Consider the following 16,502-nt stretch of genomic DNA (forward strand, 5'->3'; position numbering starts at 1 on the left):
CCAAAAATCTGGCTTCTGGGGCCATATAAGTCCATATCGGGCAAAAGATATATATGGGAGCTATATCTAAATCTGAACCGATTTCAATCAAATTTTGCACACTTGACTATACGACTAAGTGTTATGTTTGTACAAAATTTCAAGCAAATCGGTATAAAACTCTGGCTGCTGGGTCCATATTAGTGCATATCGGGCGAAAGATATATATGGGAGCAATATCTAAATCTGAACCGATTTCTTCCAAAATCAATAGGGTTCTATTCTGACCCAAATTAGGAACATGTGCCAAATTTGAAGGCGATTGGACTTAAATTGCGACCTAGACATTGATCACAAAAATGTGTTCACAGACAGACGGACGGACGGACGGACGGACATGGTTATATCAGGGAACCACCCTGAGCATTATTGCCAAAAACACCATGTGTCTCCTTCTGGGTGTTACAAAAATATGCACTAACTTATAATACCCTGTTCCACAGTGTGGCGCAGGGCATAAATAGTTCAATTTCTACAGAAAATGTTGTCAAATTTTTATTTCTACAGATAATTTGTGAAACACCTCTTAGTTGGAGATGATTATTTTGCTCAATCTACCCAAACCCAATCCACGAAACAGTAAAAATCTAACATTTTTGGTAGAATTCTACCAACTGTGGCAACCGTCACCATAAACAATTTTCTAAAAATTTTTTTCCTAGAGAAAATTTTATCTCTATAGAAAATTTTGTCAAAATTTTATTTCTACAGAAAATTTAGTCAAAATTTTATTTCTATAGAAAATTTTTGTCAAAATTTTATTTCTATAGACAATTTTGTCAAAATTTTATCTCTATAAAAATTTTGTCAACATTTTTTTCGTATACAAAATTTTGTCAAAATTTTATTCGTATAGAAAATTTTATCAAAATTTTATTCCTATAGAAAATTTTGTCAAAATTTTATTTCTGTATAAAATTTTAGTTTTGTATATTTTTCAATTTTTTTATAGGTAACTTTGTCAAAAATTTACTCTTGAGGAAATTGTGTTAAAACATTATTTCTATAGAATGTTTTGTCAAATTTTATTTCTATAGGAAACTTTGTCAAAATTTTATTTCTATAGCCAACTTTGTCAACATTTTATTTCTATTGGAAACTTTGTCAAAATTTTACTTCTATAGGAAATTTTGTCAAAAAATAATTCCTAGAAAAAAATATGTCAAAACTTTATTCCTAGAAAAAATTTTGCTCACAGTTTACTTCTATAGAAAATGATGTCAAATGTTTATTTCTATCTAAAATATTGTCAAATTTTTATGTCTACCGATAATTTGTAAAGTATCTCTTAGGTGGAGAGGAATATTTTGCAAAATCTGCCAAAACATTAAGAATTCTTCCAATCTAGCAAACAGAAAAAATCTAACATTTTTGATAGAATTTTAACAACTGTCGCAACTATGACCATAAAAAATTTTGTCAAAAGGTTATTCCTAGAGAATATTTTGTCAAAATTGTATTCCTAGAGAAAATGTTGTCAAAATTGTATTTCTATAGAAAATTTTGTTGAAATATTATTTCTATAGAAAATATTGTCAAATTTTTATTTCTATAGAAAAGAATGTCAATTTTTTATTTCTTTAGATAATTTGTGAAGTTTCTTTTATGTGGAGAGGAATATTTTGCACAATCTACCAAAACAGCAAGAATTCTACCAAACTACCAAACAGTTAAAATCTGCCAACTGTGGCAACGATGTTCACAACGTGTTGTACAATGGGAACCCTAATAATGCATGACGAGTTCGTAGTAAACTGTGTAGATTTTTGAGCCGAAGGTCATAACGCAACCATGCATATAGTCCTTAATGGTTAAGGGCCTGAGGGGAATGCCTAATGGCGATTTCGATTGCTAAAAAAAGTGCAACATTCTCCAAATTGACTGCAAAATATGGAGGACACTTTCATAGCTTTTGGATCCTGTATTCCTTCCAATATTATGAATTAACAATAACTTTGGAATGATACTATCATTTGGGCGAAAATACAATGAGGAAAAAAGTAGTGTAACACCAGGGCAACATATTTTTTGCGAAACAAAAGCGCCCTAAAAAAAAAAGCGACCCTCTTCACAATAAGTCGTAAATTGCACTGAAAAAATGTTTACCCGGTTTCAAAGATTTTGTCTTTACTCTAATGATTTTGATTGCGATCCAAAGAAGCGGGCAAGTTAAATAAGGATACATTTAAGACACAATTCTCGCTTAAATTTGAGTTTTTTTCTGCTCTTTTTCTTAATGTGGTATCAAATTCCTTTAAAAACGTGTTAACGACAACTTATATTCTCAAAATTCAAAATCGAGCACTAACCGAGCTTCATGAAAATGGGGGTTAAAGTAAAAAGTATACTCAAACTAAATGTTAATTTCTACACCATTCTTTTTTGTCACAAAAATGTAACGTCTCTCATTTAAATTAAGAAATATCCCGTTGGAATTCACCTGATGACATATTCTTCTACAGCTTCCATTTTCATGCATTTCCGGGACATAACAAATACAGAAATCTCATTAGTATGTAAAAATATGCAACATCCTTCGAGAAATCACAAGGTAAATGTCATAGGAAATGAAAGGTGCGAAAGGTGAAATACAGATTTGAAATAAAGTGAATGACAGTTTCCGTGAAAAACACGAAGGGAGATATTTAAAGACAATATCATCTGTACGCAGTATTAAATGAATTTGAAATAGATTCCGCTGTACCAAGTAACTTTAAATTTATATTCGGCCACCAGCGGATTTTATATAAACGGGCTGAATTTTAATCAAAATATTTCCAAAAGGTATGTTTTAAATTATCATTATACCAAAATGGGGATATAATAAGTTTGCCAATCCGTTTGCAACATATCGAAATATCCATTTCCGATAATATAAAATACATATGTTCTTTATCAGCGTCAAATTTTAAGATAATCTAACGATGTCCGCCCGTAATAAGCGATAGCTGAAATTTTTCACAAACCCCTTTTTTTGTGTATAGGAATGTCAAGTTCGTACATGGGCCGATCAATACATCCATAGAAAAAATCATGAACGGCGTGCACGTATCAAAACGATCTGTTCATGAAAATGAATCACACACATGTGGTGTCAAACGAGGAACAGACGGTGTCAATCTGACAACGATAAAATAAAACCATGCGTTGTCAAAACAACAACCAGCGTACATGCTATGAAAACGGTTACGAATTTATATAAACAAAAATCCACTACCGTGACTCGAACCTGGATTAGCTGCTATGAACACGGATTTGCCATAAGCACATCCAACGAATATTTTAAGAATTTTCATGACCAATGATAAGGGAAAGCCGTTCATAAAATTGTGAACGCTCGTGGACGAAACCGTGAACATTTCGTTGTGATCTTTCGTGAACGTTTCCGTTTCATTTTGTTACCGTCCGTACACGATTCTGGAACGTATTTTTTAATATTATATAGCTTCCATTTGGAATGATCTTCCAATTTTATTCCAATTTAATATGATTTTGAAATCTAGAGGTATTTTAAGTCACTAAAGAGCTATACCAAATTTGTTATTTATCGGCTCATGTCTTCAATACCTCCCATATAGACTTATATCCCGATTTGAATTCTTGAGTCTATGGAAGCCGCAATTTTTATCTCATTTCCTTGAAATTTAAAATCTAAAGGTAGCTTGTGTTCGCAAATAGCTATGCCAAAATTGGAATATAATAGTCCATGTTTTGATATAGCCCCCATATAGTCCGATCTCCCGATTTTATTTCTTTATCGCATCGAGGCCGCAATTTTTATCCGATATGCTTGAAAAATCAAATATAGAAGTATTTTAAGTTAATGAAGAGCTGTAATAATTTTTGTGTACATAGGTTCTTGATATAGCCCCATATAATATCGCCTGGAATTGTAAACAACGTTACTTGGCGATACGTTATTTCTCCGGGTTCAACAGCACCAAATCATACTGGACCGGACATTGATATTGAAGCATCTGGGGTTAGGTTAGGTATATTGGCAGTCCGATATTTCAGCCTCGCTTACGCTATTCAGTCTATTGTGATACCACACTAATGAACTTCTCTCTTTTTACTCAATGCGTCCCGACTCTATGCTAAGCTCAATGACAAGCAACCTCCTTTAGCCGAGTCCGAACGGCGTTCCACATTGCAGTGAAATCACTTAGAAAAGCTTTGAAACACTAAAAAATGTCACCAGCATTACTGAGGTGGGATAATCCACCGCTGAAAAACTTTTAGGTGTTTGGTCGAAACTGGGTTTGAACCCACGACCCTTTGTATGCAAGTCGGGCATGCTAACCATTGCACCACGGTGGCTCCCTAAAGCATCTGGGGTTACATGGAATTGTATACCAGACAATAGTCCTCAATTTGTCATTGGACTCTTTCGTTATATCCGAAGTCTACACTCAAAAAAAAAGTTAACTTGAATCCAAAGAGTTTTGCTTTCCCTTAAAGAGTTTAGTGCTGATTCCGAGCTGAAGACGCGATTCAATGAGATTTGGATCCTAAATTGAAATTAAGATACAAATCTCATTGATGGAATTTTATTTCTCATTTTTTCCAAAAAAAAAAAACTTTAAACTAATGATGCAAAACATATATTTGCAGCGTTTTATCTCAAATCTAAAGATTCAACATATCACTCAAGACCATTTTGAATACGAATTTAACAGAGGGACGCAAATTTCAAAACAAAAGTTTACTTGGATCCAATGATTTTGACATTTACTTAAGAATTTTTTGTATTGATTCCGAGTAAAAGATGCAGTTTCTCTAAAATAAAGATTTTTTGGGGACTTATCTACTTTAAATGTAAAAATCAAAGTACAAAATTTTCTTTATTCCAAAAACAAACTTTAAATCAAAGATGCAGAATCATCAAATAAGTCTTAGCCTATATTTGAAGCGTTTTATCTTAAATCTAAAGATTCAATATATTAGTTAACTTAAAGATGATTTTTTAAAATCAAAAATGTTTACTTTAAGAAAAATTTGCCTTTCTTCAAAATCCTATTTAAATGGAGGGACGCAAAGATGCAAAATCCTCAAATAAGTCTTAACCTATATTTGAAACGTTTTATCTTAAATCTAAAGATTCAATATATTAGTTAAATTAAAGACGATTTTTATACCCTTCACCACTACTGTGGTACAGGGTATAATAAGTTTGTGCATTTGTATGTAACGCCAAGAAGGAAAAGTCTGAGACCCATCGTTTAGTATACCGATCGTCTTAGAATTAAATTCTGAGTCGATTTAGCGATGTCCGTCTGTCTGTCTGTCTGTCCGTCTGTCTGTCTGTTGATGTATTTTTGTGTGCAAAGTACAGCTCGCACTTTTAGTCCGATTGTCCTAAAATTTGGTATAGGGTCCTGTTTCGGCTCAAAGACGATCCCTATTGATTTTAGAAAAAATCGGTTCAGATTTAGATATAGCTGCCATATATATTTTTCACCGATCTGGTCATAATTGGCGTGTCTATCAACCGATCTTCCTCAAATTCCGTACATCCGAATATTTTATGAGTCTCGAAAAACTTGCAAAATATCAGCGAAATCGGTTCAGATTTAGATATAGCTCCCATATATATCTTTCGCCCGATTTACACTCATTTGCCCACAGAGGCCAATTTTTTGCTCCGATTTAGTTGAAATTTTGCACAGGGAGTAGAATTAGCATTGTGGTTATGCGTGTCAAATTTGGTTGAAATCGGTTCAGATTTAGATATAGCTCCCATATATAGCTTTCGCCCGATTTACACTCATATGACCACAGAGGCCAATTTTTAACTCCGATTTAGTTGAAATTGTGCACAGGGAGTATAATTAACATTGGTTGAAATCGGTTCAGATTTAGATATTGCTCTCATATATAGCTTTCGCCCGATATGGACTAATATGGTTCTAATAGCCAGAGTTTTGGCCCAATTTGGTTGAAATTTTGCATAGGGAGTAGATTTAGCATTATAGCTATGCGTGCCAAATTTGATTGAAATCGGTTCAGATTTAGATATAGCTCCCATATATAGCTTTCGCCCGATTTACACTCATATGACCACAGAGGCCAATTTTTAACTCCGATTTAGTTGAAATTTTGCACAGGGAGTAGAATTAGCATTGTAGCTATGCGTGCCAAATTTGGTTGAAATCGGTTCAGATTTGGATATATCTCCGGTTCAGATTTAGATATATCTCCCATATACAGCCCGATTTACACTCATATGACCACAGAGGCCAATTTTTAACTCCGATTTAGTTGAAATTTTGCACAGGGAGTAGAATTAGCATTGTAGCTATGCGTTCCAAATTTGGTTGACATCGGTTCAGATTTAGATTTAGCTGCCATATATATGTTTTTCTGATTTCGACCAACATTTTCCTTGTAAAATCGCCATTGCTTAGTCGAAAAGTTGTAAAAATGACTCTAATTTTCCTAAACTTCTAATACATATATATCGAGCGATAAATCATAAATAAACTTTTGCGAAGTTTCCTTAAAATTGCTTCACCACTACTGTGGTACAGGGTATAATAGGTTTTTTTTACTAAAATTGTGTTCCACCCTAGTGCATTAGCCAACTTAAATTTTGAGTCTATAGATTTTGTAGAAGTATATCAAATTCTGTCCAAATCGAGTGATATTTAAATGTATGTATTTGGGACAAACCTTTATATATAGCCCCCAACACATTTGACAGATGTGATATGGTATCGAAAATTTAGATCTACAAAGTGGTGCAGGGTATAATATAGTCGGCCCCGCCCGACTTTAGACTTTCATTACTTGTTTTTAAATCAAAAAGGTTTTTGTTCACTTTAAGGAAAATTTGCCATACTACAAAGACCTATTTAAATGGAGGGACGCAAATTTCCAAGATTTGTGTCCTAAACAATTGTTGAAGCAAATATTATAAACGTTCCTTTAATAAAAATCTCATTGTTTAAAAAAATTTCGTTAATATTGTTCAAATTTCGTGTTCAATAATTTAGGTTATTAAGTATTAGGTGAATATTTTTCCAGTGTATGTACTTGTTTTCTTTATTATACCCTCCACCGTAGGATGGGGGTAGTAGTAGTAGTAGTAGTAGTAGTATCTCTTTATTGTTTAATAAGTTACATTTCATGTTCTAATAATTATGAATATATTGAGTATGAATTCAAGTTAATAAATAAATTGACCCAAGATAAAATAAAACAAAGAGATATACGGCTATGACTTTCGTCGTCAGCCGAACCTTAGACTAATTTTTGCTGAAATCTTGAGTAAAATAAAACGGTACAATTAAATTTTGTTTCAAACATTCAATTAAACTCTGTGGTAATCAAGTCTCTAAACCGTAGCGCCGTTTTTATATAAGATATCATATTCTTCCAGTCTGCCGTTTCCCCTCCATTTAGTATCTCGACTATTTCGTCTTCAGAAAGCTGGAGTTTCCCAAAATAATGTTGTCGGTAGACTCCCAATACTGGACAAATTCCCATAAAATGTTGTAGGTTTTCGCACTCACGTAGATTACATAACGTACATTGGTTGTTTGCTGTCGCTTCTCTATAACGTTTATTCCCATTTAGGATTATCAGGTCGCATCTAGTTTTCAGTATCCATGTTATATCTCCGGAGCTGTATTGACCGTTTAAGTACTTGGATCCTATTGTATGGTTAAGTTTTTTATATATTCGGGCATTGGACATTAGAGCCTTTTGTAAATAATTATTTTTATATCTCTGTCTTAAGTTCTCTAATAGGATGGTAACCGTGTTATTAAACATATTTTGTGATGTTCTCACTGATATTGGTTGCTGATCAATCTCTCTCAGCATATTATTTATATCCTTAGCCCAGAATAGGTTCTTCTGTATAATGATTTTTGTCATTCGACAAGGAAGTCTTTCCTGGTGGTATTTAAATAGAGTTCTTTTAATATAATTAAGATGCAGGTTAAGTGTATATAAATGTCCCTCCTCAAGTCCGGTTTCGATCGCTAAAGCGTAGTTTGGCGTAGTATCTGGTAGATGTAAAACTTTCTTTAGAAAATATCTTTGTAGTTTGTCTACCTCTTCAAAATTTCCATATCCCCATATCTGAGCGGCATAAGATTGAATGGATCTACAAACGGCCTGATAGAGATTCCATTTTTGCCACAGGTTTATATTGTCTTTCTGTAAAAAGTTTTTCCATGTCGTTTTAATCGCACTCTTAGATTGTATGTTCCTATTTCGGATATGACTACGGAATTTCATCTGTGGAGTAATAATAACTCCCAGATATTTATATTCCGAAACTACTTCGATTTCTTCTCCACGATAAGTCCATCGCTCATGCTCGGAAAGCTTGCCACCTTTTCTAAACACCAATATCTTTGATTTGTTTGTGTTGACAGTAAGGTTCCAATCATTGCAGTAATGTTCTAGATTTTGTATCATGCTTTGCAGTTCCGATCTTTCCTCAGCTATGATCACAATGTCATCGGCGTATAATAGTACTCGTATATTAATATCATCAATTATTACTCCACCTCGTAGTGCATCATGGATATCATTCATATAAAGGGCAAACAACAGAGGCGAAAGCAGGCATCCTTGTTTAACACCTGAAGTTGTCTCGAAATAATCCGATAATTCCTCACCTGTCCATACTGCAGAGAGTGTGTTTTCATAAATATTGTTTATCATTCGCACAAATTTATATGATATTCCTAGTTGATGCATTTTATAAATCATTAGTCTCCTGCAAACCATATCAAAAGCAGCTTTAAAGTCTACAAAAAATGCATAAACTTTCTTCTTTTCCGCTAACTTTAAGTGCACAATCGACGCTAGTGTGTATAAATTATCGGTGGTTGAATAACCTCTTCTGAAGCCAGCCTGGTATTCTGATAATACTTTTTCTTCCTCTGCCCAATTGAATAGCCTCTCATTCAAGATTCCCATGAAGATTTTTGCAACGCAGTTAATAAATGATATTCCTCTGTAATTAGAAACTTCATTTAATGCGCCCTTCTTGTGTATAGGAAAGATCACGGTTCTTATAATTGCTTCATCGATGTCTCCGTGTGTATATATGTGATTGTATACCTGGGCAAGTTTTTGTAGAAAATTATCTGTGGAATTAATGAAAAACTCGTAAGGGATTCTGTCTTCACCTGGGGCTTTGTTTAATTTGACTGAAGATAGGATGGATTTGATTTCTGCTACTGTTATGTCAGCGTCCAACAAAAAATTGTTCGTTAGCATTGGGGCGTAATAAATAATCTGTGCATTCTGCTCGGGATTCAACAATGTCCGAAAATAGTTTGATAGTGTCTTTGCATCTACTTGTGGACTAATTTGGGTACTTTGGTTACCTATTTCTTTCGCCAGTGTCCACCATTCCTTGCCATTGTGGATACAATTAAGTTTTCTTGTAATTGCATCATAGTACATTTGTTTGCTTGATTCGCAAATTAATTTGTATTCCTTTTGGGCCTTTAAATATGTAGATTTATCCGCTTCATTATTTGTTTTTCTGAATTTGTGCAAGCTTGCAAAAACCTTTTTCCTAGCCCAGTGGCATCTATCGTTAAACCACTTATTTTTCTTAGTGTAAGTTGGTGTAATTTGTACTTTTGTTGCTGATTTAATTATTACATCCGTTAGATGCTTTAATGTGAGGGTTTCATTTACGATTGACATCTCTTGAAGGTTCCTATTCAAGTTGCATTGATAATTATTCCTTTCGGATTCTTTCCACATAAGTTTTGGCAGTAATTTGAGTTTATTTGCATTGTTTCCCCAGAAATCAAGTTTGAGAGTTAGAACTATTGGCATGTGATCTGACCAAATTTTGTCTTCCACTGTGAAATCTTCTACGCTTTGTAAGAGAGATTGAGATATTGAGCAGATATCGTTGACAGACTTTCCCGCATAACTGATAAAAGTAAAATTACCTTCCTCGTCTCCCTTCGTTTGCCCATTCAAAATAATCATATTGTTTTCATTACAAAATTCAGTGTATGTACGTCCTCTCCCATTACAAACTTTGTCTTTAGAACTACGTCTGGCCAAACCTGATGGGAACTTTTCCATGAATAATGGTATAATTTCTTGTTGGAGTTCACCTATTCTTATGTTAATATCTCCTATAAGTGCCACAGACTCATGCTTTGTTATGTCCAAAAGTTGCTTGACATTTTCGAAGTCTTTTGCCCAATTAGCACTTCTCAAATATAGTGGGACAATAAATGCATTAAATTCTCCTAAACATATTTCAACGGCGATAAATCCATTAATACTTTTAATTTTATACCTCACATTTTTTGTAGTAATATTTCGTTTTACTCCAAGCATAACTCCTCCAATCGCCCGTCCAAATCGACAACTTCTATCCGCATTTACCCATTTAATTTCATAACCTGGAAAGTATCTTTCTGCCTGTTTTGTAAATTCTCCCTCCAAGTGAGTTTCTATTAACAAAATTACATCAAAGTTGCACAAATAATCAAAAAAGTATGGGTACAAATATTTATTTGGCAATCCGTTTATATTATATGAGACAATTTTTAATAATATTTTTTGTTTTGGGGTTTCAGGCATATTTCTTTCTAGTTTTTTGAGAATATGTTATCGAAAGTGTCATTAAAATTAGTTTTGGATAGATCTTCGCCATACAAATCTTTCAGTACCGTCTCAGCAGACAGTTTTCCACATACAAGACGATTTCCACTGTCCCACGAAAACCATTTATCATTTATTTTCATTCGGTCATCTCTTACCAGCACTTTGTATTTCTTGGAGTCCTTCAAAATGTACTTCCTCACCATTAACAAGGCCACTTTATTTTTCTGCCGTCTAGGGTTCAAGTCCCTTTCGATGGAAATTGTAGAACCGGCTAGATTTTTTGTGTTTCGCAGAATATCCAAGGCGGCACTTTCATTTCCAAAATCTGCTATGGCGGTTTGCTTTCCATCTCGCTCAAATACAGTTTTAGCTGATATTAAATTTGGGTTTATTTTTAATTTTTCAGTACAAATCTTGAGTACAGCGTTAAAAGCTGGCTTCTCGTTGGGAATACCTTTAAATACCAGTTTAGAATTGCAGATTTGTTGCTCCAACCAACGTATATTGTTATCATTATCGTTGAGTTTTAATTTAAGAATTTCCACTTCTTCTCTCAATTTTTGATTTTCGTCTTTAAGACTCGATATTTCTGTGGTTACTTCAGATATGGAAATTTTAAGCTCATCTATGTCGTGCTTCGTAGGTAAATTAGATAATTTCTCCTCTAAGATGACATTCATTGTGGATTTCATTAGTTCCATTAGGTCAGCAACTTCCATATTTCCCACAGGTTTTTTGGCCATATTTTCCTCTTCTGGAGATATTTCGAAAAGTCTGCGTTTTATCTGTTGAATATTTTGTGACGTGCTTGGTGTAGCAGGGAATCTTTGCATCACTTAGTGTTTATATTCTTAAGTATATATTTTTTTCTTTATTTTGTTTCTGTTTAATTTGAATTAACGGTGAAACAAAACCAACCAATGGGGGTATATTAACTTTGTCATTCCGTTTGTAACACATCGAAATATTGCTCTAAGACCCCATAAAGTATATATATTCTGGGTCGTGGTGAAATTCTGAGTCGATCTGAGCATGTCCGTCCGTCCGTTCGTCTGTTGAAATCACGCTAACTTCCGAACGAAACAAGCTATCGACTTGAAACTTGGCACAAGTAGTTGTTATTGATGTAGTTCGGATGGTATTGCAAATGGGCCATATCGGTCCACTTTAACGTATAGCCCCCATATAAACGGACCCCCAATTTTGGCTTGCGATTGCTCTGAGAGAAGCAAATTTCATCCGATCCGGCTGAAATTTGGTACATGGTGTTAGTATATGGTCTCCAACAACCATGCAAAAATTGGTCCATATCGGTCCACTTTTACGTATAGCCCCCATATAAACGGACCCCCAAATTTGGCTTGCGATTGCTCTAAGAGAAGCAAATTTCATCCGATCCGGCTGAAATTTGGTACATGGTGTTGGTATATGTTCTCTAATGACCATGCAAAAATTGGTCCACATCGACCCGTAATTATATATAGCCCCCATATAAGCCGATCCCCAGATTTAACCTCCGGAGCCTCTTAGAGGAGCAAACTTCATCCGATCCGGTTGAAATTTGGTACGTGGTGTTAGTATATGGTCTCTAACAACCATGCCAGAATTGGTCCATATCGGTTCATAATTATATATAGCCCCCATATAAATCGATCCCCAGATTTGTCCTCCGGAGCCTCGTGGAGGAGAAAAATTCATCCGATCCGGTTGAAATTGGGAACATGGTGTTAGAATGTGGTCTCTAACAAACACACAAGAATTGGTCCATATTAGTCCATAATTATATATAGGCGCCATATAAACCGTTCCCCAGATTTGATCTCCGGAGCCTCTTGGAGGAGCAAAATTCAACCGATCCGGTTGAAATTTGCAACGTGGTGTTAGTATAAGGCCCCTAATAACCATGCCAAAATTGGTCCATATCGGTCTATAGTTATATATAGCCGATCCCCAATCACACAAAAATTGGTCCATATCGGTTCATAATCATGGTTGCCACTCGAGCCAAAAATATTCCACCAAAATTTTATTTTTATAGAAAACATTGTCAAAATGTTATTTCGATAGAAAATTTTGTCAAAATTTTATTTCTATAGAATTTTGTCAAAATTTTATTTCTATAGAAAATTTTGTCAAAATTTTATTTCTATAGAAAATTTGGACAAAATTTTATTTCTATAGAAAATTTTGTCAAAATTTTATTTCTATAGAAAAATTTTGTCAAAATTTTATTTCTATAGAAAATTTTTTCCAAATTTTATTTTTATAGAAAATTTTGTCAAAATTTTATTTCTATAGAAACTTTAAACTTAATTATATACGTATATAATTTAGTTTAATATATACCACGTATGGACTATGTGGTATATATTACGGTGTTAGGAAGTTTTAAGATACCTTGCCATCGGCTTCAGTAGAAGTTTCTACGCAATCTATGGTGGAGGGTACATAAGCTTCGGCCTGGCCGAACTTACGGCCGTATATACTTGTTTTTTTTTACCTTTAATTCGGCCATTTTGGCACTCGTGGATGTCACAGAACTAAAGGATGGAAGGAGAACTAAAATTTGGTTATTCTTGATGAATGTGTCTGCATCTTCAAGACATTTCAAATCCGGAGTTCTTAAGTCATATATTAAAACCATACCTCAGTCTTCTCCGAAACTCCAACCCCTGAACCCTCTGGTTTCCCAATTCAACCGCACCTGAATAGATAACACTAAACAATTTGGCATAATTTAATAGAGACTCGCTATTCGGTAGAACAACTTCCTTGCTATCATAAAAAATCACCACAATTTACCCTGTGCAAATGCTCCACAACATTATCTTTTGTTATTTCATATGTCTATGCAATGCCAAGGTTTTGCATTCATCTGACATTTACTTGATTATTGTCATGAATCGAAATGGTGAAATATTTTGTTTAGTAATAAATCAGTTGCAGTAGAAGAACGTAAATGCAATTTCACTCTGAATGTCTTGTGATTTTGTTGTTTACTGCTGTCATTCCAGGAGATTGTAGCAAGGAGCATCATTGTGCCCGGAAAGAAGATTCATTCTTCAGTCCGATGAGAGTATTTACAACAGTTCACATATGTTTTGTGCATAGTTTGCATTTTTTGTCAGAGAGATGCAAGTCTATCATTGATTTCCTGCAAGCAACATCAAACAGTGGTATCATTTCCAAGTTTGTCTTAATTTAAACAAACATTCGAGAGCATTCCAATGGATAGGAAGATATTGTAGCCTAGGGTCACTTTGTCCGAGTAACAAGAGATGTGTTTACCTTAGGATTTCATTAAATAAGAATCTAAGAGTAACGTTGTTTCATTAATATGCAATTGAATTGCCTACGGATCATGTCCAAAAGGCAATTTGCGCTATTTGGGAGAGGCGTTCATATAGAGTTGCCCAATGATGTGTTTGTACTCTCCATGATAGGCTTAGAGTTAATAACAGGTATGTTCAAATTGGCACTTTGTACTTCAAACAAGTAGGTTCGGTCAGGTCGAGTCTGAAATACCCGCCACCGTGAATCAAAAATAAAAGATTAGTTTTGAAATCCTAAGTCATAGCAGATTACTTGAAAATATATTGAATTTGTTGTGGACTTAAAGATATATAGTCTTCCCGCAGTTAATTTTAAAGTTTTCTTATATATGTATACCACATAAGATTCCTCATTTGTTTCAGTTTTAGAGGAATTTTAAACATCGCGTTTACGCGTGGAAGAAAATCTCATGAAATAATACCTTTCATATGATTTGAAATTGCAATTCTGTCCATATTTACCCCCCATTAATTAAATGAGCTCGATAAGTAAAATCGGCAAAGTTTGCTTCTAGTTTAGGCATTTTGGATGATCATTTTGGACCTTTGGATGATCAGACCAAAATTGACACATGTTTTTGAGGACGTAAAATATCTCTAGATTTCCATTATCAGGCAAATATAAATTGCGGTGTCTACACTGAAAAAAATATTGATCCAATTTCAAAGATTATGGAATCAAAATTCTAGGTTACACAATATCTTTAAAATAATGAAATTTTAATCAAAAGAAATTTTATAATCTCTGCTTTAAAAATTCTTTTCGTTACATTAAGGAAACAAATCCTATAAATTTGCATCCGTTAATGTAGTATGTCTTTGAACTAAGGAAAACTTTTCTTAAATTAAAGAAAAACATTTTTGATTTACAGAAATCATCTTCAAATTAACTGATGTATTGAATCTTTAGATTTAAGATAAAAAGCTTCAAATATAGGCTATAATTTATTTTGAAGATTTTGCATCTTTGGATTAAAATTATTTTGGAACAAAGGAAACCATTTTTACTTTGAAGTATTTGTTATAATATGCATCTGTATTGGGGGCCATAGCAAAATATGGACTGATATACACCATATTCGGAACAACCATTTGTGGACCTATAAGACCTCTAGATTTACATTTTCAGGCAATTCGTATAAAAATATAGGGGAGATGGGTCTAACAGGTTGGCTGATAAGTCTAACAACGAAAAACACATTTTTTGTAAAAATTCGTTTTTATTATTCAACATAGTTCCTTTCAAGAGCGATACAACGATTATAACGACCTTCCAATTTTTTTACCATTTTGGTAGTACTCCTTCGGTTTTGCCTCAAAATAGGCCTCGGCGATCACCTCTTCATTGCAGCCAAATTTTTTCCCTGCGAGCATCCTTTCGAGGTCTGAGAACAAGAAAAAGTCGCTGGGGGCCAGTTTTGGAGAATACGGTGAGTGGGGAAGCAATTCGAAGCCCAATTCATGAATTTTTGCCATCGTTCTCAATGACTTGTGGCACGGTGCGTTGTCTTGGTGGAACACCACTTTTTTCTTCTTCATATGGGGCCGTTTTGCCGCGATTTCGACCTTCGAACGTTCCAATAACGCCATATAATAGTCACTGTTGATGGTTTTTCCCTTCTCAAGATAATCGATAAAAATTATTCCATGCGTATCCCAAAAAACAGAGGCCATTACTTTTCCAGCGGACTTTTGAGTCTTTCCACGCTTCGGAGACGGTTCACCGGTCGCTGTCCACTCAGCCGACTGTCGATTGGACTCAGGAGTGTAGTGATGGAGCCATGTTTCATCCATTAACACATATCGACGGATTAACAGCAGCAAACAACGCTCAGAATCATCAACACGTAGTTGTTTTTGGTCAAATGTGAGCTCGCGCGGCACCCATTTTGCACAGAGCTTCCTCATATCCAAATATTGATAAATGATATGACCAACACGTTCCTTTTATATTTTTAAGGCCTCTGCTATCTCGATCAACTTCATTTTACGGTTTGTGGATTTTTTGATGTTTTCGTCGGTAACCACCTCTTTCGGGCGTCCACTGCGTTCACCGTCCTCCGTGCTCATTTCACCACCCTTGAATTTTGCATACCAATCAATTATTGTTGATTTCCCTGGGGCAGAGTCCGGAAACTCATTATCAAGCAAAGTTTTTGCTTCCACCGTATTTTTTCCCTTCAGAAAACAGTATTTTATCAAAACACGAAATTCCTTTTTACCATTTTTTTTCACAATAACAAAAGTTGTTTCACAAAAGACGCTCTATCTCACAAACTAATTGACTTACAGACGTCAAATTTGGCACGAATCATTTGAAGGTTGGTACTATATAAAAATAATATGCATTTAATACTAGCGAAGCCATCTATGTGTCAGACCGGGGACTTATCAGCCAACCTGTTATGTCGGGGCTTTTCCAATACATGGACATATCCACACCTTAAATACATTTAAATTTCCATCTTCAGGCGAATCGTATAAAAAGCAGTGTCTTCACTGAAAAAACGATTGTCGTGAGGCCAAAGA

This window comes from Haematobia irritans, chromosome 3, assembly GCF_050003625.1.
Source record: "Haematobia irritans isolate KBUSLIRL chromosome 3, ASM5000362v1, whole genome shotgun sequence".
NCBI classification, from domain to species: Eukaryota; Metazoa; Arthropoda; class Insecta; order Diptera; family Muscidae; genus Haematobia; species Haematobia irritans.